This window comes from Ursus maritimus, unplaced genomic scaffold, assembly GCF_017311325.1.
Source record: "Ursus maritimus isolate PB19 unplaced genomic scaffold, ASM1731132v1 scaffold_13, whole genome shotgun sequence".
Lineage (NCBI taxonomy): Eukaryota > Metazoa > Chordata > Mammalia > Carnivora > Ursidae > Ursus > Ursus maritimus.
Genome location: NW_024423675.1, coordinates 57,677,952 through 57,704,086, shown reverse-complemented (window position 1 = coordinate 57,704,086; position 26,135 = coordinate 57,677,952). Strand labels below are relative to the sequence as shown.

At 35.6% G+C, this 26,135-nt stretch overlaps 1 protein-coding gene across 1 annotated transcript in view; it reads right to left on the bottom strand.

Annotated features, from left to right (window-relative positions):
* The window catches only part of OPRM1 (opioid receptor mu 1), a 49,430-nt gene that overhangs the window by 4,500 nt on the left and 18,795 nt on the right, over positions 1 to 26,135 (bottom strand).

Below are 26,135 nucleotides of genomic sequence, written 5' to 3'. Positions count from 1 at the left end.
AGATTAGATATGGAAGAACTCTTTTCTGATACTAGATTGGCTATTCATAATCATGTGTCTGTGAGCTAAATAGTTTCTCTACCTGCCAGTTTTACAGTCTGTAAGATGGCCATAATAGCAGCTGCCATACTGATTTATTAAGTCTTTTTTTAATGTGCCAGACACTGTGATAGATGTAATAGACACAGGGAGTGCTCAGTCATATATCCAAGTCCACTGATATTCATGAAATGAATATAAAATGAACAATAATTAACTTTAACTCTAAATATGTAAAAAAAATTTCAGATGTATATAGTTAATAATATGGAAAGTGTAATCATGCAAAAATGTGTATGTATATATATTAATGTAATAGTGCAAGTATGTTTATATGTATGTATAAACATATCCGTGTACACACACACACACGCACACACACACACACACACACGCTATTATGGTGGCACAAAGAAGGAATGAAGGGGTAAGATAAGGGAAGAAGAATGGTATCCTGGAATTGCAAATGTGCAAGTTTAATCTCATATTGGTAAGAGTAGCGTATTCTAGATAGAATACCTAAATAAAGGCATAGAGTTGAAATGGTATGATGTGTGTGTTTTGGCACTGCCAAAAGGTAAAATGGCACCAGAGAATGACAGTAAATCTGATTGGGTAGGACTACGGAGGCCAGTTCATGGAGGGATTTGTATGCCCTGGTAAGAAGGATGAACTTTATCCAATCCATGATGAGGCAGCTAAGTCTGTTTGTTTTGTTTTTATTTTTTAATAGCTTTATCGAGGCATAATTGACATACAATAAATGGCATATAATTAAAGTGTACAATTTGATAAGTTTTGACATATGTACACACTTGCAAAACAACCATCTTAATCAAGATCAGGAATTGGCAAACTGCAGCCTGCGGACTTGGTTGGGCTGCTGTCTGGTTGGTTGGAACACACTCACATTCATTTAATTACTTCTTATCGATAGCTGTTTTGATGATGCAGTGGCAGAGTTGAGTAGCTGTGATAGAGACCATATGGCCTGCAATGCCTAAAATATTTACTTTCTTGCCCTTTACAGCAAAAAATGCCAACTCTTGATCAAGATAATGAACGTGTCCATCACCCTCAGAGTTCCTGGTGCAGCTCCTTAATCTTTCATCCTCCCTTCCCTGCCTTGACCCCTGGCCCTAGGCAATCACTGGTCTTGATCTGCTCTCTGTCATTATAGGTTAGTGTTCATATTCTAGAATTGTATGTAAATAGAATCATTCAGTAGTATTCTTTCTGTTTAGCTTCTTTCACTCTGCATAATATTTTGAGATTCATCCACATCTTGTTGCATGTATCAATAATGCATTCTTTTTTCTTACTAAGTATGGATATTATTATTATTATTACTGAGTATGGATATGGATATCATTGTGTGGATATGCCAGACTTGTTTATCCATTCATCTGTGAATGGGAATTGAGTTGCAGCTTGTTTTTGGATACTGAAAGTTGGCTGTTATGAACATTAATTAAGTCTTTGCATGAAAATATGTTTTTCTTTCCTTTGTGTGAGTATCTGGGAGTATTGTATGTTTTCAAAGCCACAGAAATTAGAACTTAGAAGTGATGAGCAGGTGGACAAGTGATGACAAGTGGACAACACTAATAAATTACATATGATGGTAGAAGAATATCTTGCTAATGTATTGTCCACTTGTCAGATGTATTTGGCATTCCACATTACCTTAATGTTAGGAACAGTATTCAATTTCATTCTGGAAAACCATTCCTTTTTAGGCTGTAGGCTTTGTAGTGGGCTCTGTTACTAGTTCAAGGTATCAAAATGTAAAGTGTAAAGTGATTGGGGCCATGATGAATGTTGAGGGATGGTCTCATGTTTCAACCAGAGCCAATAAGATTTGGGGGAGACTTCTGGAGAAAGGGTAAACTATTTTTAGATAATTTAACTGGAGAGAATGTAAGGTTGTTGGAAAAGCCTGTCTGAAAGTGCATCCAATACAGAGGATGTGGATTTGAGAGAGCAAGAGAGGAATATCTACCTGAAGCCTTGGACTTTTTGTTTACAGGGTGCAATCAATTCACTTTAAACTTTAGCCTGTGTTTTTCAGTTACATGAAATTAAGAAGCTACTCATTTAGCAAAAGATGGCTGTTGGTTGGGGGCAATATTATTATGGACTCATTTTTTAGGGCCTTAATTCAGTATTCAAGAAAGTTTGCTTGGTTTCAATAAGCACCAGGAAGCTGCAGTTATAATGGAGAATTTTATGAACTCTCTCAGGGTCAACAGACTCCAATTGTTTATTTGAACTCTAAAATTCTGATACCCCATCTTGTCTGTCAAAATCACAGAAGTTGCATTAATGCCTGAAAGTCAGATCTGGGGTTTTTTTAATTGCTTTTGAAGTTTTATTTCTTTAAAAGATTTAAAAAGGAAAAGGTAGATAAATCCATTTAACTTGAGGAGGTAAACCAATTTGATGTTAGTGAAGACTCTAATTGTGGCAAACGAAAAAAAGTGATTCAGACAAGATCCTCCAAAGTCCAACAACAGACAAATAAAAGCAAAATTAAAACTATGACTTTAAGGATTTTAGAATAACTGACCTGGATGCTCAAGAAGTTTAAAAAATTTTGATATTTATAAAAATAAATTTCTCCCACAAAGAAGGAAAAAAACCCAACTCTTATTTGCTACACCAGTGATAATAGACCTGCATGATACAAAAGCATGTTCAACTCATTAGTCACTTTCCCACCCAGCTGACCTTACATTTCACATCTTATCTTTAAGAGCGTATTATGTTAAATAATCAGGTTCTTTACTGTCAGTTTTATGACTCAGAATACCTCTAACCTTTTCTTTGGGCTCATCGTGGCACTAGATATTTATTGATGTATGTTTATTTCAGTTAAAAAAATTTTTCTCCCCCAGAACGAGATATTTGTGAAACAAAATTAGGTTAGGGTCCTACATGACAAGAGGAAAATTGATTATCTACAAAAGCTGTTTCAACTGGTATTTTACAGGAACAAAGCTGTTTGACTTTTCTCAATTTATCCAAAGATCCTTTCTCTAAAGATAGCCAGTGTTCTTACCCCAATTACTCACACTTTGAGTCACGGCAGCATATAAAAGAGGGTTTAGCAATTTCCTAAATGTGTGTAAGAGAATTATACAAGACCAAAGGTTTGAGAATTCCAGTCGCCTCCAGCGTAATCTATGGGACAGTCTGATCAGAAAAGGGGTCATGCAGTCCAGCAAACACGAGTTTTTCATTCTGTTCTGTTCTGATGCAGTGGTATGAATGTTGCCTCAGAAAAGTTACACGAACAATCGGAGTCACACTATAAGTTATAGGAGTATACAAAGCAGTGTTAGCAAACATGACAAAGAGGTGAGTTAAAGGAAGGATCGTCCTTGTGCTCAGTTTACCTGAGTGGACCTAAGTAGAGCCCCTAGATATTAACATACAAGCCTCTTTCCATCCTTTGTACCTATTCCTTCTTACTGTTCCATGAATGAGTTTGGTGACAAAATGGGCAAGTGACATGGAGGGATATATGACATGTCCTTGGAATGTCTCTCCTGGACTCACAGGGCCTTTCTGACCTTGGCTGGTTTTACTGTGCCCACTGAATGGGGGCTTTTCCTCGAGGTAGAGGCTCAAGCTATTTTTTAAAAAAGTTATTCCCATTGAAATTTTCCTAGTATGTATTTTAAAAAACCTGTTCCAGGTGATTGAGTAGCTTATTTGCTATATAAATCCAAATATATTACCATGCAATTATTATTTTTGAAAAATTATATTCTCAGGACCTTCAGCGTTTGACCCATTTTAGGGAGCTTCCAGATGCTGTGTTGGGGAAGAGACATTATGAAACCCATTTAACTGGTAGCTCAAATATTCTCCCAGGTTTCATATATGCTTTTTATTTGTAAATGCCCTTCTTCTCTTTGTGGTTATAAAAAAATTCTTATTTATTTTCAGACCCATTCTTGGTGTCATTTTTGCAATTATTACTACTTGCCAAAACATCATTGATTTTGACCAACATATGTTGAATGAAGTCATACTGAATAAATTACTTGTGTATACCCAATGGGCTTTGCAATCCTTTTGTTATTGTTTTATTTTGAGTTAATTTTTGTATTGTGATGGCCTTGTCTCTGGCCAGCAAAATAATGACCAAGGAAGCTTGAAAAGAGGAAGAACATATTCTAGAATCCAGCTTGTCAGTTTTGTACCATGTCACCCCCTACACATTGCTCCACTAATTTCTCTAGGAATTCACTACAGCGCCAATTGGGATGTGCAGAAGACTTTCACCTCTTTTTGGACTAATTTTCTGCTCTTTCATGTTTTTACCAAATGGAGTTTTTCTCTCTTTTTTCCTGTTTGCTAATCCCAGTGAAGTAGAAAGTTATCTGATCCAGTAAGGATTCAATGAGCCCTTTCCAGCACTGTGCTTGGAAAGATACTTTTCTTCCACCTGCCCTGGCTTTTATGTCTATACAACCTCACATAAAGAAATCCATGCTTTCAATAGAGAAAATAAAGTATTAATTAGGTGAGCAAAGTGGTTATATGACTACCTACTTAAATTCCTCATTTATTGTCCATTTCATTCTGATATTTCAGGCAAGCATGTGTGTGTGTGTGTGTGTGTGAGAGAGAGAGAAAGAGAGAGAGAGAGAGAGAGAGAGAGATTGAGATCTAAAATAAGAACCAAAGCCAAAGCCTATGATAATACTCTCATTAACATAGAGAGACCATATACTAATTTGTTATTTTCTGTTATGTTCTCCACTAGTTTAGGGAAAGAGGGAACAGGCGATTTCTCATTTTGCTATAAAATGTTTTAAAATATTTCACTTATATTTATTTCAAAGTCGCTTTATGTGGTCAATGACCAAATTTCTAATAAGCTTATGCTAAAAAAAGGAGAGAGTAGTAACCTCAGACCTCTGAGTCCTGTGGACAAGAAAGACTATTGCCTGCTAGTTTGGCTCAAAAAAGAAGACAGAGAGAGGCTTATAGGAAATTAAACAAAGAGACACCTCCTTCCAGAGGTTAATTGGCTCTTTCCATCTCTGTGTCACCAGAATGTGATGACCATCAGGGACTTTTTGGTTGAGTGTTACTTTCTCTTTATCTACACCTTCTTCATTTTTCATTCTCTCCCATCTCCCATTAAAGACAATTCATGAGAAAAATATCTCTCAAACAGAGCAAGGGAAAAATCTGCTTTCTTGAAATAGATTGAATGGATTAACCTTTTAAATAGAAAATGTGAAATGAATAAGTGATTATATTTTTGCATTTGTGGCTTGGAAAAAATCAAAGTAAAATCCGTGTTTCCTCTTCATAATTGTGTAGAATCCTAAGAACATTAAAATCGAATACATTTCTACCGTATCAACTCTACTGCTGATCTCATCATTTCATTCTCTGTTGCCTATTCTTTGCCTACTTTCATCTTTATTTCTCTTATTTTATTGTATGCATTTTTGTAAGGTTCTTCAAGTTCTCCTTTTGGAAATGGAACTGAGGTGGAGGATGGAGTGAGAACATGGCTACATGCCCATACACCACTCCTCTGGTCAGAGGAAAAAGTGAGAGACTTCCATTATGGCCAAGAGACTTTGCTTAATCATTTTTTTTTTTGAATTGTGCTTTTTGGAAGTGCTTATTTCCTGCTTTATTTCATTTCTGAAAATTTTACTTCAGAACATGAATAGCATTTATTTCATCAGAAGTTTATATGGAAAAAATTATGTTTTGCCTACTGATGCCAAATTCTGTGATAAATAATATTTAGTATCATAGAAAAATATTACTATGCTAAATCCTCTGATGTATTTAACCATTATAACTGGTTGAAATATTCTTGTCTTTAGCTTTAGATTTTTGTTTGCAGGAAAATCTTGCAAATAGACGAACTGACTTACAAAACAGCATGAGAACATTTACCTCAGAGCTAGAGCTTTTGGTTCATAAATAACAATGTTTTGCTTTTATTTTAAAGAACTGGTTTTTAGAACTTAGAAATATCTTAGATTTCAAATTTGGAAACTCTAGGAGAAAAAGAGATGTCTTCTATTTTAGAATCTGTAAGTTTTGTACTTAAAAAGTAATCAAATGTACATTACCATTAATTTCAAATAATGGTATGTCCCCAGGTACTTGATTAATAATGAAGGAACAACAATAACAAAAAAGAACACGACTTCAAAATATGATAAAACAATTCTATCAACATCAGTATTAGAACATTGCTTTCTGAAGAAACTCAAGCATATGCTACAGATTATAAATTTTTAGAAGACATGCTCTGCCTGTAAAATTATTAGCTATTATACTTAATACAACAAATATAAGGCTTCATTTATACTTTTGGTGATGATGTGCATATAATCACTCACTATCAGTGAAATATGAAAGATATCACAAATAGGAAAGTTAAAAGAAATAAAAATAGAGAAAATGTCTCCATTCAGCACAGAACTCAGCAGAAGATGGGCACCAATAAATGCTTGTTGAATGGAATTAAATATAGAATGAAGGATTTAGGTTATTTTATTTTATTGTGGTAAGATAAGCCAAACGTTTTTTAGGGAACCAGCAGTTTTTAAAGTAAAAATCAAGAGGGAGTATTCCTTTTTTTCTATCAATTCTTTGTCAAATTAAAAAGAACTTTGGTCAAAAAGGTCATGTAATGATAATTAGGTACTGAAAGGGGCTTTCCAAACCATGTTGTTTGATCACCTGGTTTTATGGTAAAAGGGCCCAAAGAATGGAGAGATGTACAAATGTTTGAGATTGTTTCCCTTCTTCTTTAGGCTTCACCTGAAAGTACAATGTGCCTTCTGTACTGTAATGTGGGCCATGTACATTTCTGGGAGTGTGTTGCTGATAACATTGCAAAGTAGTTTGCCCCAGAAATACTCCGCCTTCTATCTAGCTAAAACATGGTAGGTATGCAAAGCTTTTTAATCTTCTTCTCAAAAATGGTCATGCTGGAACATCTTGGAAATCTTGAGACATTTTATCGTTATATTGAATGTTGCAACAGAATCAGAGTTTATATTTATTTATTTATTTTTTCATTTATTTATTTATTTAATTTATTTTAGTATGTTCAATTAGCCAACATATAGTACATCATTAGTTTTTGATGTAGTGTTCAACAATTCATTAGTTTTTTTTTTTTTTAAAAGAATAGCTGAGTAGATATTCTTTGCTTTACTTTCTCACAATCCTTTATCAGTTCTACATAGTTGATCCGCAACCTCTCTCTCAAGGGCTCTGACTACCTTTCCAACTCTCTTTTGAATACCTGCGCCTGCTATTGGCTTCTCAAATGCAATATTTCCCCACATGTAGTTATTCTTTCTTACTCCTTAATCACCACTACCACCACCATCACACAATCAACAACCACAAAATAATCAGTAACATCATTTAAAAAGATGTAACATATGGAGAATTGAGGTGATTAGGAAGAAGGATCAACAAGACTTAATTACTTTAAAGAAATAAGGAATAAAGGAGGACGGGTATAATATGAATCCCAAATTCTAGTATGGAAGAATGGAGAGGGTGGTAATACCATTATCTAACAGGGAAGGAATACAGGGAAAGGAGATTTGGTATTGATAGTTTGATTTTGAGCTTATTATGTTGTGGGACAAGGAAAAATGATTATATTTGAATGTCAGCTAGAGCAATTCATTTATAAGTCATCAGCCTCTGGATGGTAATTCCAATCATGCAAGAGGATGAGATCACCTTGTGGCAAGATGCAAAATGTGAACAGTGTTAAGCCAGAGAAGGACAACATTTCAGAAAAGGACAGAGAAGGAAGGAGGTAAAGGGAAAGGAGAGGATATGAATGTGTTACACAGGATGCATCAGAGTGTGAGTGGGAAGGAAATGAGGTTTAAAATGTCAGAGCCAGAATGTGGGCACAAGTCCTTTAATCACCAGACATACTTTTTTTGTAAGTGGGGGGTTTGACTTTTATAAATATCCAATCAAAATAGTTCTTTCTTATCATGACTGTATTTGATTATATAGTATAAAATGCAATTACTCAGGAATAATAAAACTCTTGATAACTGTTTGAAATAGAGTTTATCAGATTCTTTATTTTGAAAGCATGAATTTGTAGCAGTCCTACAGTCATTAGCACGTTTATATGTGAAATTGCATATTTCATACGTCCTAACATATTGGATCACATCTTACTTATTTGATAAATGCTTTTCTGATAAATCTTATAGCTCATATAAGAAATTTTATATGTATTTCCCTAAATTTGACAATTTATAATTTTGTACAATGCCACTATCAATCTATAAGGGAAAGAAGTTTTTCCAAAGAATCAATAAAAATAAATAAATTTTGATTGGCTATGTTAGAGGAAAATTAAATTAGTTTTCTTCTTTTCCATAGGAAAATGATAATGCAAAATGGTATCAAATAATAAGGCATTCAAAAACTATACAGCCTAAAATTTAGGAAAGTTTTACAAAAGTATGGCAGGGAATTAACTAATAAAAATAGTATTATTATGGATTTTGTGATGTTTGTGGTATTTATCAGCTTTTAAAAATTTGTATTTTTAATGATTTTTCAACCTAATTATTTGCTTTAATTTCTAATTAATTTCAACTCAATCCAATTTAGTTCAATTAATTTAAATTTAATTTCTAAATTAATTTTTAATTTAATTTTAAAAAATCAGTGTCTTAAAGTTCCAAAGCATATGAGCTGTGAGCTCTGCCTCACATATTCTGAGGCCATCCCTGCCTACGTCTCAACTTCCACTCACAGGGTACTTCCTGAGATTCAATCCCGTGATCTCTCTGGTTTCTGCCCTGGGCTTTCTACCACACAAGTTAACTGGAAGGCTCATTTATTGAGTCCGGCAGGGGTGCCTCTGGATGGCACAGTAGTTGTCAATTTAAATAATCTCCTACATCCCATTCTTGGATCTCCTCCATATAATGCAAAACCATCTCATTTCCTCTCTCTGCCTTGCTCTGCCCTGTCACCATTTTACTTCACCATCACTATCCGATGGTACCATGGGATGCTCTATGAGGCATCTTATTCCAGAATTCTAACCAGGAGTGAGGTCAAATCTCTTACTGTTTTGGGTTCACAGATTTGTGATTTATATCCTCCTAAAGGGTTGGCCCCTGGAGTAAGGTAGCGAGGTACGTAAGTGATAAAGGCAGGACCCCAAATAAAGAGTTGACCTCCCTGTTCTCTTTTTCCTATCCTTCAAATGGACTTGCTCTAGCCCAGAAAGTTCTCTCTCCTCTTTGTGTTGCAGGAAAATTGCAATTTTTGCTAGCTTTCTGTCCTAACCTATGGTTTATTATATAAACTCTATTCTCCCAGTCCTTTAGGCTGAGCTTTCCATAATCAAGCCCAAACTTTTAGAATTCATTCAAAACATTTGTATTTTTTGTCTACCTAGTCTTGCATTTTAAAGCTAGGGCTTTCAAAACTCTATAATGGAACTTACAGTCAAGACCTTATTTTTTCCATCCACTCTGGGTTCTTTCATAGCCTCCTCTTTTTTGGGAAAATAAAGCTCAGCCCCATAGTTTGGTTTTAAACAAAAAAGAGCTGCAGGATTAAAAAGGAATTATTGAAAGGGAATATATGCATTAGATAGTATTTTAGTTTATTGTTTTGCCAAATGCCTATTAGATATCTGGTGAAGAAATGAAATAGGTAGTTGGAGTCTGAAGTCTAGGAGAGAAGACACACAGGAACTGTGAATTTGGGAGAGGTTAACATTTGTATAGTATATAAGCCTGGGGCCATGGAAGACCACTTGAGAAAAAAGTCTTCACAGGGGAGAGAAAATGGCTCAGGTTAAAGCTCTGATAAAGATGGAGAACTAAGGAATAGCCAGGATTTAAAGAAGAAACCCAGAGCTAGGGTGAAAGAAACCAAGAAAGGAAAACTGTTATGGAGTCTGTAGTGGTCAAATTCACCGAATACTGCAGAGATTAAGTAAAATGAGGACAGAGGTATGTTAGTTGGTTTTAGCAAAATACACATTATAAATGGTCTTGACAAGTACCATGGAGTGGTGGGGCTGGAAGATATGTAGATAAGAGCTAAAAATCTCCGCCCCCCAAAAGAGTTAAAAAGCAAATGGGGAGCGAGTTGGGAGGAGGATGTAGAATGCTTTTGCGATATTGTGCTATGCAGAATACAGGGAGTGTGATTTCAAGAAAGGATTTTTTAAAAAACTTAATCTGATGTACCAGAAAACGTGCGTGTAGTATGGAATCATGTAGTGATGAAAATTTGATGAATCGGGGAAGTAAGGGATACTCATGGGAGCAATGTCCTTGAGAAACTGAAAGGAAATAGGATTCACAGCACACATGAATGTCGGGTCCCTTCTTGATTATTACTAGCAGCAAGACTAAAAGTAGGGAGACAGATACAGAAAAGGTCTGCAGACTCATTGAAGACTTTTTTGCATGCTTATATTTTCCCCATGAAATCCTTCTCTTGGCCTCATTTTCCATTTTGTGGTTTCCATTTCTGTTTTTTGTTTCATCAAGCTTCTAGGGAAAAAAATCCATGTTCACTGTCTTCACTTCTACTGTGTAGGCATGCAATAAATATTCGTTAAATGAATGAATGAAGTAAAAGTCTGGGGCATCAATGAACAAAGTTGATGGAGCAAGAGAGGGGAGCAAGATGGGAGATCTGGCAGAGAAGAGAGCAGGAAAGTAAATTCATCAAAGAAACATTTGCTTGGCAGTGGTGGGCACTCACTTGAGATTTGTAGTTTGCAAAACAAGTGGTTAGAATGATGGATGGGAACACTCAGTTTTGAGGGAGTACCAGATTCAGGGTCTGAATTAGAAGGTATGAGTCTGAAAGGAGTAGGGATCCCTAAAGGGGAGATTTTGGAGTTGTTGATGAATCACGGTAGGGTGTGACTATGGAAGATGAGGTTAAAATCAAGCTAGAATAAAATATCACCAGTAAGCCCAATTCAAACACCATCCTTCACAATGCCTCTTGTCCTTCCCATGGTGTGATCTAGACTCTTCCCATAATGACTACTACTGTGATGCTGTTTCTACTACTACTATGTACTCCTCTTGTCCTCACTCTTTCTCTTGTTTTTCTGCTTCCTTCTCTTTCTCTTCCTCTTCCTCCTCCTTTCTTCTTTCTCCTGCTTTTCCTCCTCCAGTTAATCTGGTTTGCATGCAGTTGTGCATTTCTGCTATCTTCCGTGGCACATGTCTTTCTTTCAAAATAGTTATTACATCAAACTTGTCTTTTTTTTCTCTTCAGTCTTTAAATTCATTCAAATTCCTCTATGGTAACACAAGTTATACACAAGTCCCAGATAAAACTAAAGACCGTTGAATTCCCAACTCCAGTATCAAATGGCTGTCTTTTTCCCAAGCGCATACACACACAGTCTTACAGTTTTGGTCTATTACACAGCTTTTACAATAATTATATGCATAAACATATAAACAAAACTCTTAGAAAATGTGCAGTGCTGTATTATTTCCTTAACTCAAGAAGTACCATGCTGTCTGCAGCATTTTTGAGTTTCTTTAGTTTTTCAATCAGCAATATGATTTTGAAGACTCTCCATTTTAATACCTGAGACCTAATTCATTCTTTTTAACTGCTCTCTAGCAGTATTTTATATATCCTCATTTTACATATCCTTTTAGTTGATTGGCATTTGTGTTGTTGACTTCTTCAATATTGACAAGACCGCATGGATTTCGTGTCTGTCCCTCATGGTCATGTGCAAGTCTTCCTCTGGGCCGGCAATGCTGGGCCATGGATGATGCGTGTTTTCTGTTTAGAGAGATCTCCATAATCATGTGGAAAGAGGGCTGTACTCCCACCTGTAACATGACAGTTTCTGGTTCCTACACTTTCCCCATATTTTGTGTTAAAAAACAGTCTTATGAGTGATATATACTATATCATTATCATTTTAGTTATGACTTTACTGATTATTCTAGAGGTTGAAAATAATTCATGTATTTCTCAGTGAGTTGTATTGCCTATTCCATTAATATGTTTTCATTTTTTGCCCATTTTTGTTGGGTTATCTTTTTCATATTGATTTCTTAGAGGTTAAAAATATATATTGCAAATATTTCCTCGCAGACTACTGCTCTTTATTTTATGTTATTTGTGTGTGTGGTTTTTTTGGTCCCTTAGAAGGATCAAATTTTAATTTACCTTATGGGGTGTGTGTGTGTGTGTGTGTGTGTTTGTGTGTGTGTGTGCGTGTGCACATTTTTCACAAAGGCCTCTTTTATTCTATTTCAGAAACTATTAAAATTTGTCTCTAAAATTTCCTTTTAATAATTTAAGAAACTTTTTGAATGCATTTTTAAATTAAAAAATGATGCACGCTTAATGTAAAAATAAATCAAATAATACAAGAAAGTGTGAAGAATAGAATAAAAAATAAACTGAAATTCTAGCCCCTGAAGAGAGGGGATTTCGCCGTTTTGGCCAATATCCTTCCAAACATCTCATACGCAAGAAGAATAACGTTTATTAATATTGGCTACATGCCTGTTATGGAATAAGTTATTTACAAAATTGATGGGACAGGCACTTTATCATTCCCATTTTACAGATGAGCAAACTAAGGCTCAGGAATCAGCAGTCTCACCCAAGTTTGTAAAGCCAGTGAGTGACAGAACTGGGATGACCCCTGGTCTGTTCACTGCTCTGGTTCCCTCCCCCAAAAAACAAAAAGTTCCCGAGTCAGGGTCTGAGTCTTAGTACTCTTCCACCAAGCTCATAGTAGGCACTCAAAAGTGCTTATTTTATTTGGTTACTTAAAAAATACCCTTAACCTTTTTCAAAGAAACCCCTGCACATAATTTCATCCTGGTGATGAAAGATGTCAGTTTCTCATATTGTGTCTCATTCCTGAATGTGATCAATTTTAGTACTTGAAACGGATTATTTTGGTGCTTACTTCAACATCTGTAAATAACATGCTTATAGTGTACGTAGAGGGTGTAACCTCTAAAGTATCTAGTTTGGTTTGTCATTCAAAGTGGGTTTTGCTCACCTTGTAAATGCTTCTCCATTCATCTTTTTCTTTACTCCCACGGTGTTGATGAGGACTGATTTTATTCCCTTACATCATATTATTTTCTCCTCTCTTTTTTTGCAATTTTACCTCTATCTTTTATGTTTTTGAGCCTCATTAAAATGTGAGAATTTCTTTTTAAAAATTTATTGTGCTTGGCATTCAGAGAACCCTTCCAGTTTAAAGTCTTATCACTTTCTTTAGTCCTGGGAAATTTGGGGCTCTTCTTCAGATACTGCCTCTCTGCCATTCCCTCTGTTCTCTGCTTCTAATAGAGTCATCTGAGCTATTTTGTCTTCCCTTTTGTACCTTATTTGCTTTTCCACTCTCTACTCCTATCCCATTTACTATTCTTCCAGCTCACTGATACACTCTTAGCCTCCCTTCATTCTGTTTTTCAGGTCACCCATAGAGTCTTGAATGCTAAAAATTATGGCCATTATTCTCAGGATTTCAAATTTATTTCTATATTTCACAGACACTTAAGTGTCAGCTATTGCTCTGAGTGTTTTACAAACACTAAATAAATAGGTAGGTATTATGATTATCTCCATTATACAGATGCAAAAACTAAGACAAACAGTGGCTAAATAAATTGCCTTCAGGGCTTCTGACTAGAAATTGCTGGGGCCAGGATTGAGCCCAGGTTGTTTGGGACCTTCATTGCCATCCTTTTTTATTAATAACCATTTCTTATTTCCTAATTGCTTCTTCTTGTTTCACGGGCACAATACTCTTTTTCCTCCTCCTGAAGATACTAAATATATCTTAAAGTCCTTGTGTGATTGCTTTTTCATTGTTTCTTCAAGTGTCAATTCTTTTGCTTGTTGTATTCCCCCCCAGACATCATCTCTTTTATGGCATAGTCATTCTATTAACAACATGATGACTATTGATTTTGAGATGATCCTTGAAATTAATATTCCTTGGCAGACTGTTCACACCTGTGCTGTGCAGCCTGACTGGGAGCAGAGGTTAGAATCTGCTCCTGAGCCTCGTCCACCATAGTTTTCTATAAGAAATGATGGCGGGGTGGGCTTGAGTAGACATAGTCCATTGGTGGCCACCTTCTAATTTTTAGAGCATTTCTGGTCTCTCAGGTACAGCCTAGTATGTCTGCCCCAAACACTGCATCAGTTTTAAAATGGAGAATGTTGCTTCTGTCTCGTCTGTAGACTGGAAAACACACAAAGGTCAACTAACATGGCTGCCAGCTCTGTGGAAATCCAGTCTGTTATGAAATTCCCTGTGCTGTGTCCTCCACAACCCGAGGCTTAGATTGTCTGTTCTCTGTTCCAGATATTCGTTCATGGTTCAGTTTGTCTTATGTAAAAGAATCTTTTTTCTTCTGAATTCATATTTCATGAGTAGAGTCATCAATGACTCTAGCATTCAATCTCATCTGCTGCATCATTCACTCCTTTCAAAAGGAGGAAGAGTGACATACCTAGTTTACATGTTTAGGGTGACGAGTTGGAACAGGGTAAAGAATATGTATACCTTTAACCCTTCTCCTGTCTCTTTTTGAGACTCCGATGCTCAAAGGAAACACAGGTTATATCCAACTACTTCACGTTCTATATTTTAAAGGGGCTGATTTCCAAATGAGGAGGTCACCGGTGGTCCAGGACTATGAATAGGTGGATGAGTGTATTTCATTCTGGATTTAGAATTAGGAAACAGTTAATACTGCATATCTAAGTCACACCTACCAGCAAAGTATTCATCCTAATAAAGCTGTTTTTTTTTCTCCATTTCATCTCATCTCTCAGTTGGTTCAAACACTGACAAGGAAAGTAGGTGTGGCATTTAATAGACTCCTATAAACACCCACATTACTTACCAAGAATTTCTCTATAATTTTCATAAATTTACATGTGTCTGCTCATTGATTTATTTTTCTAATTTATGCTATTTAAAAAATAATTTCTGGGGTGTCTGGCTGGCTCAGTCGGAAGAGCGTGTGACTCTTGATCTCCAGGTCATGAGTTCGAGCCCCATGTTGGGTGTAGAGATTATTTAAATAAATAAAACTTAAAAAATAATTTCTAAAAGTTGTTCTAGAGTTTGGAGGCTGTGAGTGGAGTGCTGTGCTTGTTTTCAGTCGATCTGAAAATGAAACATTGTATGGTATTTACTCTCAACAAGTCCTTGAGTATTCAATAAAGGCAAATCTTGTACTATTAATGAATCTGAGAATAAATTTCAACTTTTTGCATGCTTGCATATGAAATCTTAGTGCCGTGCAACCTATGTGGTGATTATATTGGAATTAGCTGTTTTGTCTTTTGGTCTGTAAGCTTCTGGAGTATAGGGACCACACTCAATCTCCACTCTACTGTCTGCTTGCCCAAGCAACATAATGAATTCTCCTGACTCAAATACCTGCATCTATATATCTCTTTAAATACGACATTCCTGTTCATCTCGTATTCTTAAGGAATCCTCTCTACCTTAATAGAAACAAATCATACCTTCTCGTCTGATGTCATCTTATCACTCACATTGATCCCCATTATCTCTCCTCTATCACCAGAGGAGAGCAGGGGATGGCATGTAATGGTAGAGGGAGGTAGAGGAATATGAGGGGAAAAGCCCCTGCCAGCTTTCAGGGAGCTAGCCTAGTTTCTAACAGCCTGGCTGTGGTATTTTTCTGTGGAACATAATTCTATAGAATATTAACATCATAGGAGAACTCTTCTTGGCCGTGATGCAACAAGACGAAACCAAGTTGACTCTATAACTATGTCTGAACAGAGATAAAACCCAAATCACCCACAACCATAAAAATGCCAAACATCTCCCCTCTCCTGGTTAATATTAAGTGACCGCTGCTTCTTCTTCAATGATGACTCCAGCCCTACTTTGTTTTTTCTGTGTCCTAGATAAAAAAAATCATTGACAGTCATACATCAGATTACTCTTGCTTTGAGACAACACCCTGTCCAGATAGACCTCTGCTTCCTTGAATCCCATCTTAAATCACTAAACAGGAACTAAAATTCCTGTGGTGTACTGTCTCTTTGTGCCAGGCATTGCTATACAGTAGTCCCCCTTATCCGTGTGGACTACATTCCCAAGGATGCCTGAAATTATGGATACACAGGATCAAACCCTGTGTATACTATGTTCTTTCTTATACATCTATACCTATGATAAAACTAATTCCTAAATTAGGTACAATAAGATAAGAGGCTAACCACAATAACTAATAATAAAATAGAGAATTTATATCTATTTCTCTATTATAAAATAGAGAAATTATATCAATATACTGTAATAAAAGTTATGTGAATGTGGTCTCTGTTTCCACCAAAATGTCTTATTGTACTGTGCTCAGCCTTCTTGTGATGATGTGAGATGATAAAATGCCCATGTGATGAGATGATGTGAGGGGAATGAAGATAGACGTTGTGACACAGCATTAGTCTATTGACCTTCAGATGCTAGTTTTAGAAGAAGGGTCATTTTCCTTGAGAGGACTGGTAACTGCAGGTCTGGAAAGCAAAGCCGCAGGTAAGGGGGCACGGCTATAAGCAGTTTACTTGGATTTTCTTGCTCAGTCTTCCTAACAGACTTATGGATTGCATATTGTCACTTCTTTTTGTAGAGGAATAAACTGGGGTTCACGGAAGTTAAATGGCTTGCTCAGGAATAACAGCGGCAGAGGCAGAATTTAAATCCACATCTCTTATGCTTTACACTCTTCACTATTACATGGCACTGCTACAACACAAACCATGCAATATAAGCTGTCTATATAACAAATACTAATTTTTAAAAAGTGCACTGAGGTTTACAAACACTTCTACATACATTGTGTAGACTAATGCTCACAAAAGTCTTATTGGTAGCTGAAGCAACTATGGTTATTGTCCCCATTTTAAAGGGAACAGAGGTTTGGAGCAGCATCCAGAACAAACGTGTAGCATTATACATTTGAAATACCAAGGTATTTTGTTGCTATGCGAACAAAATACCTGTATAATTTAGATGTTTTGCATGTGGTTGTGTGTGTGTGTGTGTGTCCTGTGGAAAGAACTATTAACCAGTGTTTAACAACAGCACAGCATGTTGGAGAGAATTGTGTATCAAGATACTGTGTAGTGAGTTGAAATAGAAATGTTCTCATTGCTCCTGAGTTTTGCAACAGAGAGATCTAATTAAGATACACGAAGACTCAATTTCAAATTCCATTTGTCAAAACTGTTGATGGGCATTCCCTGTCTACCTCTTCTAATGTGTCATAGAACCTGCTGTTATCTAAATATTTTGGCATTCAATTAATTCCTGCAAAAATAGCTGTCCGAAATCTTTCAGGACCGAATGAAGGAGAAATAAAGGTAATACAATTAGTTTCTCTCTAGATCTTCACTTATGTAAAGTAGTCTATTTATGAAGACTGTTTTCCATCCAAGAATTATACATTCTTTATCACTTAATGACCTGGGATGCTGGTCATGGGGATGATCAGCTCATGATCATGATCTCAACTTATATTTTGGGTAAAGAGCCCTCTAATGAATATCTTATTCCTTTTTAAGATCATCTATTACTTTAAAAAAACTTTTGTCCCCTTTTATTTTCATATTATTGTGTTCTTCTTCATTATAAGATTGTATACCATTATAAAAAACATGAAGAATATAAAAGTGAAATACCAAACATCATAAGCTTAACATGTAGAGACAAACTCTTGTAACATTTTATTATATTTAATAGTTTAATTTTGTGATCAAAGTTATACACTTCACATTTCCTTTAGCTTAATATAAAAACTATAGGGGACTTTTTGTTATGAAATAGAACATCCGAAGAATTATAGGCATGTCTTTAATTTTCATAAGAAACATTTATATTTTTTTTACAAAAATATTATTTATTTATTTATTTTTGTATGTTATATGTATTTTTTTATTTCAAGCTTTTATTTAAATTCCAGTTTGTTAACATATAGTGTAATATTAGTTTCAGAAGTAGAATTTTGAGATTCATCACTTACGTACAACACTCAGTGCTCATTACAACAACAGACCTCTTTAATACCCAACACCCATTTAACCAATCCTCCACCCACCTCCCCTCCAGCAAGCTTCAGTTCGTTCTCTATAGTCAAGAGTCTATTTTATGGTTTGCCTCTTTTTTTCCCTTCCTCTATGTTCATCAGTTTCATTTCTTAAATTCCACATACGAGTGAAGTCATATAGTATTTGCCTTTCTCTGACTGACTTATTTTGCTTGGCATAATACACTTTAGTTCTATCCATGTCATTCATTGCAAGTGGCAAGATTTCATTCTTTTCGATGGCTAAATAATGCTCCATTTTGTGTGTGTGTGTGTGTGTGTGTGTGTGTGTGTGTGTGTGTGTGTATCCCACATCTTCTTTATTCACTCATCAGTAGATGGACATTTGAGCTCTTTCCGTAATTGGTTATTGTTGATAATGCTGCTATAAACATTGGGGTGCATGTGTCTCTTTTTTCTTGTATCCTTTGGGTAAATACTTAGTAGTGCAATTGCTGGATAGTAGGGTAATTCTATTTTTAACTTTTCGAGGAACCTCCATACTGTTTTCTACAGTGGCTGCACCAGTTTGCATTCTCACCAACACTGCAAGAGGGTTCCCCTTTCTCTGCATCCTAGCCAACGTCTGTTGTTCATTTTAGCCATTCTGACAGGTGTGAGGTGCTATCTCATTGTAGTTTTGATTTGTATGTCCCTGATGATGAGTGATGTTGAGCATTTTTTCATATGTCTGTTAGCTATCTGTATGTCTTCTTTGGAAAAATGTCTTTTAATGTCTTCTGCCCATTTCTTCACTGGATTATTTGGTTTTTGGGTGTTAAGTATGATCAGTTCTTTATGGCTTTTGTATACTAACCTTTTATCAGATATATCATTTGCAAATATCTTCTCCCATTCTGAAGCTTGCCTTTTAGTTTTGTTGATTGTCTCCTTCACTGTGCTGAGGCTTTTTATCTTGACGAAATCCCAACAGTTTATTTTTGCTTTTGTTTTCCTTGCTTCCAGTCTCATATCTAGTAAGAAGTTGCTATAGCCAATGTCGAAGAGGTTACTGCCTGTGTTCTCCTCTAGGATTTTGATGGTTTCCTGTCTAACATTTAGGTCTTTCATCCATTTTGAATTTATTGTTGTGTATGGTATTAGAAAGTCAGCCCGTTCCATTCTTTCATATGTTGCTGTTCAGTTTTTTCAACACCGTTTGTTGGAGAAACAGTCTTTTTTTCATTAAATATTCTTTCCTGCTTTGTCAATGAGTAGTTGACCATATTGGGTTTTCTATTCTGTTCCACTGATCTATCTGTCTGTTTCTGTTCCAGTACCATAAGGTTTTGATCACTACAGCTTTGTAATGTAACTTGAAGTCTGGAATTGTGATGCCTTCAGCTTTGCTTCCCCCCTCCTCCAAGATTTCTTTGGCTATTTGGGGTCTTTTGTGGTTCCATACAAATTTTAGAATTGTTTGTTTTAGCTTTGTGAAAAATGCTTTGGTATTTTGATAAGGATTGCATTAAGTGTGTAGATTGCTTTGGGTAGTATAGACATTTTAACAATACTTGTTCTTCCAGTTCATGAGCATGGGATGCCTTTCCATTTCTTTGTGTCCTCTTCGACTTCTTTCATAAGTGTTCTATAGTTTTCAGAGTACAGATCTTTTACGTCTTTGGTTAGGTTTATTCCTAGGTATCTTATGGTTTTGGGTGCAATTTTACATGGGACTGATTCCTTGATATCTCTTTCTGCTGCTTCATTATTGCTGTATAGAAATGCCACAGATTTCTGTACATTGGTTTTGTATCCTGCTATTTTACTGAATTCATGTATCAGTTCTAGCAATTTTTTGATGGAGTCCTTTGAGTTTTCAACATAGAGTACCATGTCATCGGTGAAGAGTTGAAGTTTGACTTCTTCCTTGCTGATTTGGATGCCTTTTATTTATTTGTGTTGTCTGACTGCTGAGGCTAGGACTTCCAGTACTATGTTAAATAACAATGGTGAGAATGGGCATCCCTGTCTTTTTCTTGACCGTAGAGCTCAGTTTTTCCCCATTGAGAATGATATTAGCTGTATGTCTTTCATATATGTCTTTTATGATATTGAGGTATGTTCCCTCTGTCCCTACTTTGTTGAGGCTTTTTATCAAGAATGGATGCTGTAGTTTGTCAAATGCCTTTTCTGCAGCTATTGAAAGGATCATATTGTTCTTACTATATTTTCATAATTACTTTTTTTTTACCATAAAATCCTCTAAGTGTCAATACTAAGTCAAACATACATTTATTTAACACCTTTTAATTTTTGTGGTAAGCAATGGTTTTGTGGTAAGCAATGGTTATCAACTGAGACATGACCCTCCTGCTTTGAAGGGATCCTTAGTTCTGGTAAGAGATGAGAACTGATTGATTTCAAAATAGTATGTTAGATATTATGGCAAGGTAGGGGTGATGTGGCAATGTTGAGAGGAGAACCTAATCTTCATTTAGTGTCAGGAAAGCTGCAATTATTCAAAATGTGTTTTATTACCTGGGAATTTCCATGAAAATATCAAATTTGCTTCTTGGAGTCATATGCCTGGTCCATGCTGTGGAGGATTGTGTCTCTGATGGTGGTAGGAAGAGAGTAGTAAAGGGATGGCCCCAAATAAGCCAATCTACTATCTGTTTTCTAGAAATAAAAGTAAATCTTGTTCTTCCAATTATTCTATCATGTATCTGTTTTCCAGAAATGCTGTTAAATACATTTAAATTGGCAAATTTTACTATTCACTTTACTGATAGTAATTATCAAAATTTTATTGCCAGTTTATTTTCTGCTGTGTGAACTAGGACTTCTTTTTCTTGACCTAAGCTTCATATTTTTAAATGTCTGTGAAATGGTTAGTCCATTGTGTGGATTCATCAGTAAGATGAATCTGGATTTCTTAGCCATACGTTATCTTATAATTTATTTCTTTCCATTTTCTGGGGAAGAACCCCACTCTCATTTTCCCTTGTTATTATGGGTATTGTCACCTCATCTTTCTTCTCCTGGAGAGGTGTAGTCCATTGCCTTTTCAGGGGGAGAAACATCTCACCACTGGTAATTCTCCTAAGGTTTGTCAGTTTTTGGTCTATCATGTTTATGCAAGAAGCAGAATTCCATTTACTCATAATCTCTTGGGATATTTCATATTACCCAATCTGTTTTCTTTTTTTCTTTTTTTTATAATTTTTATTTTGTTATATTAGTGACCATACAGTACATCCCCAGTTTTTGATGCAATGTTCCGTGATTCATTACTTGCATATAACACCCAGTGCACCATGCAATATGTGCCCTCCTTAATACCCATCACCAGCCTATCCCAATCCTCCACCCTTCTCCCCTCTGAAGCCCTCAGTTTGTTTCCCAGAGTCCACAGTCTCTACCCAATCTGTTTTCAAGGCATGGCATGTGGAATGAACTGGAGTAGAATGTATGGAAAGAATTTGGCATAGGAGTTGAAAAGGCTAGGTTTCCATATTTTTCATAAATGGCCCCATAAGCCATTTGAGAAGAAAAAAAAAGTGTCACAGGTAAGAGCCACAAGTGAGAAGGGAAGATTTCTATTGACTCTATTTAGGCTCTCTGAAGTAACACCAAGATGCCTTGCTACTTTTATCTGGAGTAATTCCAGCTAACTTGCCTCTAGCCTGTCCATCTGATGTTTTGCTCACCAGGAAGATAAGGGCATGAAATAGGATGCTTTTCTTTGAATATTTAATTAGGTGACTCCTGAATAAAGGCCTATCTTTCCTTGCAGAAATTCTTCTCAGATTCTTTTAGAATTAATTCTTCCAGATTCAGTTTTTCTCATTCACTAATATCTCCTTATGGCCCTTATCCCATTTGGACTCCTTGGGACAGTGAGTTGGAAGAAGGAAAACGCAGACTCTATGGACTTGGGTTCTCTACTTGAATGTGGAAAACAACCCTGGGATATATATTTGCTTCTAAATTAAACAATAGAATTTTAGAATAGAATTTTAATTTTAGGAATTCTAAGTTTATTTCAATCATTAACTCTCAGAGAAGTGATAATACAAAAGTTATTATTTTCACAAACCAGATAGGGGGCACTTAAACTCAGAGGGTTAAAATTAATCTAGCATTAATATAACAGTGTAATCAATTCAATATACTGAAATATTTCAGCAACCCTATGTCCTATGACCATTTCTTACTCTTTTGGCTTCAGGATAAAAGAGTGAAAAAAATATACAGTCAAATCCTCAAGAAGCTTACATTTTCCAAATTGGAAATTTCCTCTTTCCAGAAATGTACGAAGGGATCACTGATGTAAATAGAAATATAAAAATGGCATGGTGTTTGGCTAGATAACAGATTCAAAAGCCAAACTTGATCTATAGCTGTCAGCACTGAGTCTGGCATACAAACTGTCCCCTGATCAGTGTGTTGATATGAATTATTGGCATCCATTTGTCACAGCATAAAAACATGCTATTGGGGATCTGTCCAAATTAGACAGTAGCTATGGATCACAACTGAATTTTTGTAATTGAAAGTTTCACAAATAATGGTTTCTATTAATTAGAACTAATCAGTCTACCTTTCAGCTGAAAGGTAGACCCAATTAGACAGATCCAGTTGGTCCAAAGGCATACGTCCACTTCAAAGTGTCACAGTCCAATATTAAGGAGAAACTCCGGATTTAGACCCTGTAAGGACACGAGTTTTCTCTTTGCTTCATTTACATGTCAGTGGGGGCACAGCCTAGCAACAAAGGGAAAATCATGAACAGGTTGTCAGTTAAGGAATGTTCTTGGAGGTATGATGTAGATGATAAGATAAAAATCTAATCAGCCCTGATGAAGCCTCCATAACTGGCTTGAAATCTTGCCTTGATGGAATTAAACATAACAGTTTTGAAAGTTAAATTTCAGGGTCATGTATATCTTGATTCAAATATTAGTTCTATCCTTTAGTAACTGGACAAACTTGGGCTTCTTACTTATGTTTTCTGAGTTCTATTTTTCTCTTCTGTAAAACTCGGAATATAATTAACACCTTTTTTAGGTGGTTCATGTAATGATGAAAATTTTTAAAGAATGGTGTATTTAAGGATTGCTAATATGGAATCTAATGTGTAGTAACTTTCAACAAATGTTAGCTACAAGGATGGATATGTTTCTGCTGGGTTTCAAATTTATTGAGGCCGATACTATTCTCTAACAAGACACTGGTAAATGTTCATAAAAGTGTTATTTTTATTTTGCTTGTACCAACAGTATTTGTAGCATGTTTCTCATGTATGCTAAGGTTGCATCCTGACCTATGATTATTCTAAAAAACGCAGCTATAATCTTTGACCAATTATCTCTCCCCAGAATATTTTGGTTCATTAAATGCCTGACCTCATGTATGTTAGCTAGAGTGCTGACCAGTATGTTTTACATATCAGCTTAACTTCAAACAACTGTGTGAACAAAACATCTCAGTTACACCAAAGCATGGTTTCTATCACTGTACTAGAATTAAACTTTTTGGTGGAGCAGAAGCCATATAATTTTATATAAAATATATTTTAAAAGGCAATTAAAGCAAGGGTGTGTAGATGACATGTTAATTCATTTGTTCATGGATTATTTTGAGTTTCTAAATTGTTGAGAAAATAATGCTCTTGTGGAAATGATCATTGGTGTGGTTCATGTGTTTTAATATATATGTTGTGGCATTGATTCATGTAGTAATGTCTTTCATGGAAATGTGACATATTTATTTTTATGCAGGAAGTATCTCCTTTGTTCAGAGAAATAATCCTTTTCAAAGGATGGCATCAATTTTTCCTTTTAAACTTATATCCTAAATTCCACCAAAAGGATAGTAATTTTAGATAATAGAAATTTGCTGTCTGACTTCCAGGTTGAGCTTTCTGCTGCCTGTGTTCATGTTACAAGGTATTCAGAGGACTGGTCAGGGTTACAGTACAGTGACTGTAATGAATCTCCTAAAGCAATGATTCTTGGGGTTTTTCTTCCTCTGTATCCTATTCATTTAGGACTCTACTATTCCATTGCAATATCTGTATTATTTGTAAAATGTTTACAATAACTGCTTTGAGAAATACTTGTAAGTTATGGCTGATAGGATTCTCTTTCATTGTTTTCTTAAATTAACCGGGGACCTGTCCACTCACTTTTCTCTATCTTGTCTCTGAGACATAAATAATGCCTTTAAAAATTTTGGAAAAGTGAATAAACACTTAAATCAGGAGTTAACCCATTGCTGGGCTTGGTAATAGAGAAAGAACTATACTAACTGATTGTTAAAAAGCTTGGGAATAGTGTTTGCCTGATAGTGTGGTTGAAAAATATAGGTTAGTGGTTATAGTTCTATCCTTGGCATTTATCAACTGATGAAATGGTTTGATTTTCTTCTCCACTAGACTGTACTTTTAGGGACAGAGAGGACTATATCAATTTTCTCACTGATATATCTAGAGTCCCTGGGAGAGTGCTTTGTACGTGGTTAGTATCCAACAAGCGTAGCAAATAAACCCATGAGCCTCACTTTCATCCTCTTTAGTATTAGTCCAGTTAACAATTTTTTTCCCTGTCTATGGTCACAAAAATTTTATGAAATTCAAATTAGTCAATATAATGAAAAAATTAGGGTCCTTTAAAATTGTAAGGTATAATATTTTTTATTTAGATATATGTTTTATTTATTTTACAAAGAAGTTAAATAAGCTTTCTTTTGTTTTAGAAGGAAAGACTGTGGGATCTCAATTTATGCTGCCTGATTTTAACAGGACCTCTTATTTGGGTGGCCTTGGTTCACCAGCATCATCAGAAGCACATTCATACTTAATTTTATTCAACTCATGTGGTTGCCTTTTCATAGGCAATGGGGGCTGGATAAGTATGAAATTATAATGTCTATAGTAATTTCCCTTGTTCTTGGCAGGCACAATCAGGTTCTGATGTTCAGGTTATACTGCTGGCAGCATTTTTTAATTAACATTTAATACGCCCCCTCAAAATGCTCAATCTCTCATTGGCACTGAACCCACTGTTTCCGTGGAAAAATGCTCAGAGATAAAGAAGGCCTTTCCTTTCATTGATCTCCTTGTTTCCCACAGTTTTTATACTTGGAATAGTCTTAATTCTCAGGGACACTAAGTTCCATGGATGTTATTTTTCTACAGCGTGGTTGCTTATTTATACAATTCATTACCCTTAGGACATTTACAGACATGGCTTTGCAAGTTCTGAAAAAATCCATTAGGTAGGTGTTAGGAATAGACAGACACACAGACTCACTGTATCATCATTACTGCATCCATCATGAAGAGCTCCACCTTTTTGACCAATTTTACTGTGATTAGTGAGTCAGACTCATAAAAGAAGCTAGGACTCTCTTCCCAGAGATGGAATTTTAAATGCCTACATTTCCAAAGCTAGTGTTTGAGAACACCGTTATTATAAGTTATTTCTTCTAATTCAAATAAACAACGCTGATGGCTAAAAAGGAGTTTCATCACATGCAATCAGCATTTTGACTTAAATTCTGCTTTAGATGCTTTGACTGTAATATCAATTTAAATGTGAAACATTTAAGTAACAAATAGCTATTTGCTCCCTAAAACAATTGGTTTGCAAATTTTTATATGTATTTTATATGTATAAAAAGGCTTATCAATAAGGAACCAAGTAAACTGCACTTCTCTGTTTTTAGAATTCTCTTAGAATCATCATGGTGGTCAACAAGATGATCTTGGAATGATCCAGTGTTGGGAAGAAGTTGACTTGAATGAAGGGAAGAATGACAATAGTGACACCCATGCAATGCCCTGCTTTGCCTCTGCAGAAATTGTGATTCCAAACGATAAACTGTATTTCAAAATATTATAATGGGTAATATATTTGACTTATGAGAAAACAAAGCACTGGCTGAGTGTTCAGATCCCACATGCTCATGGTGTGAGCCTAGTGGGAA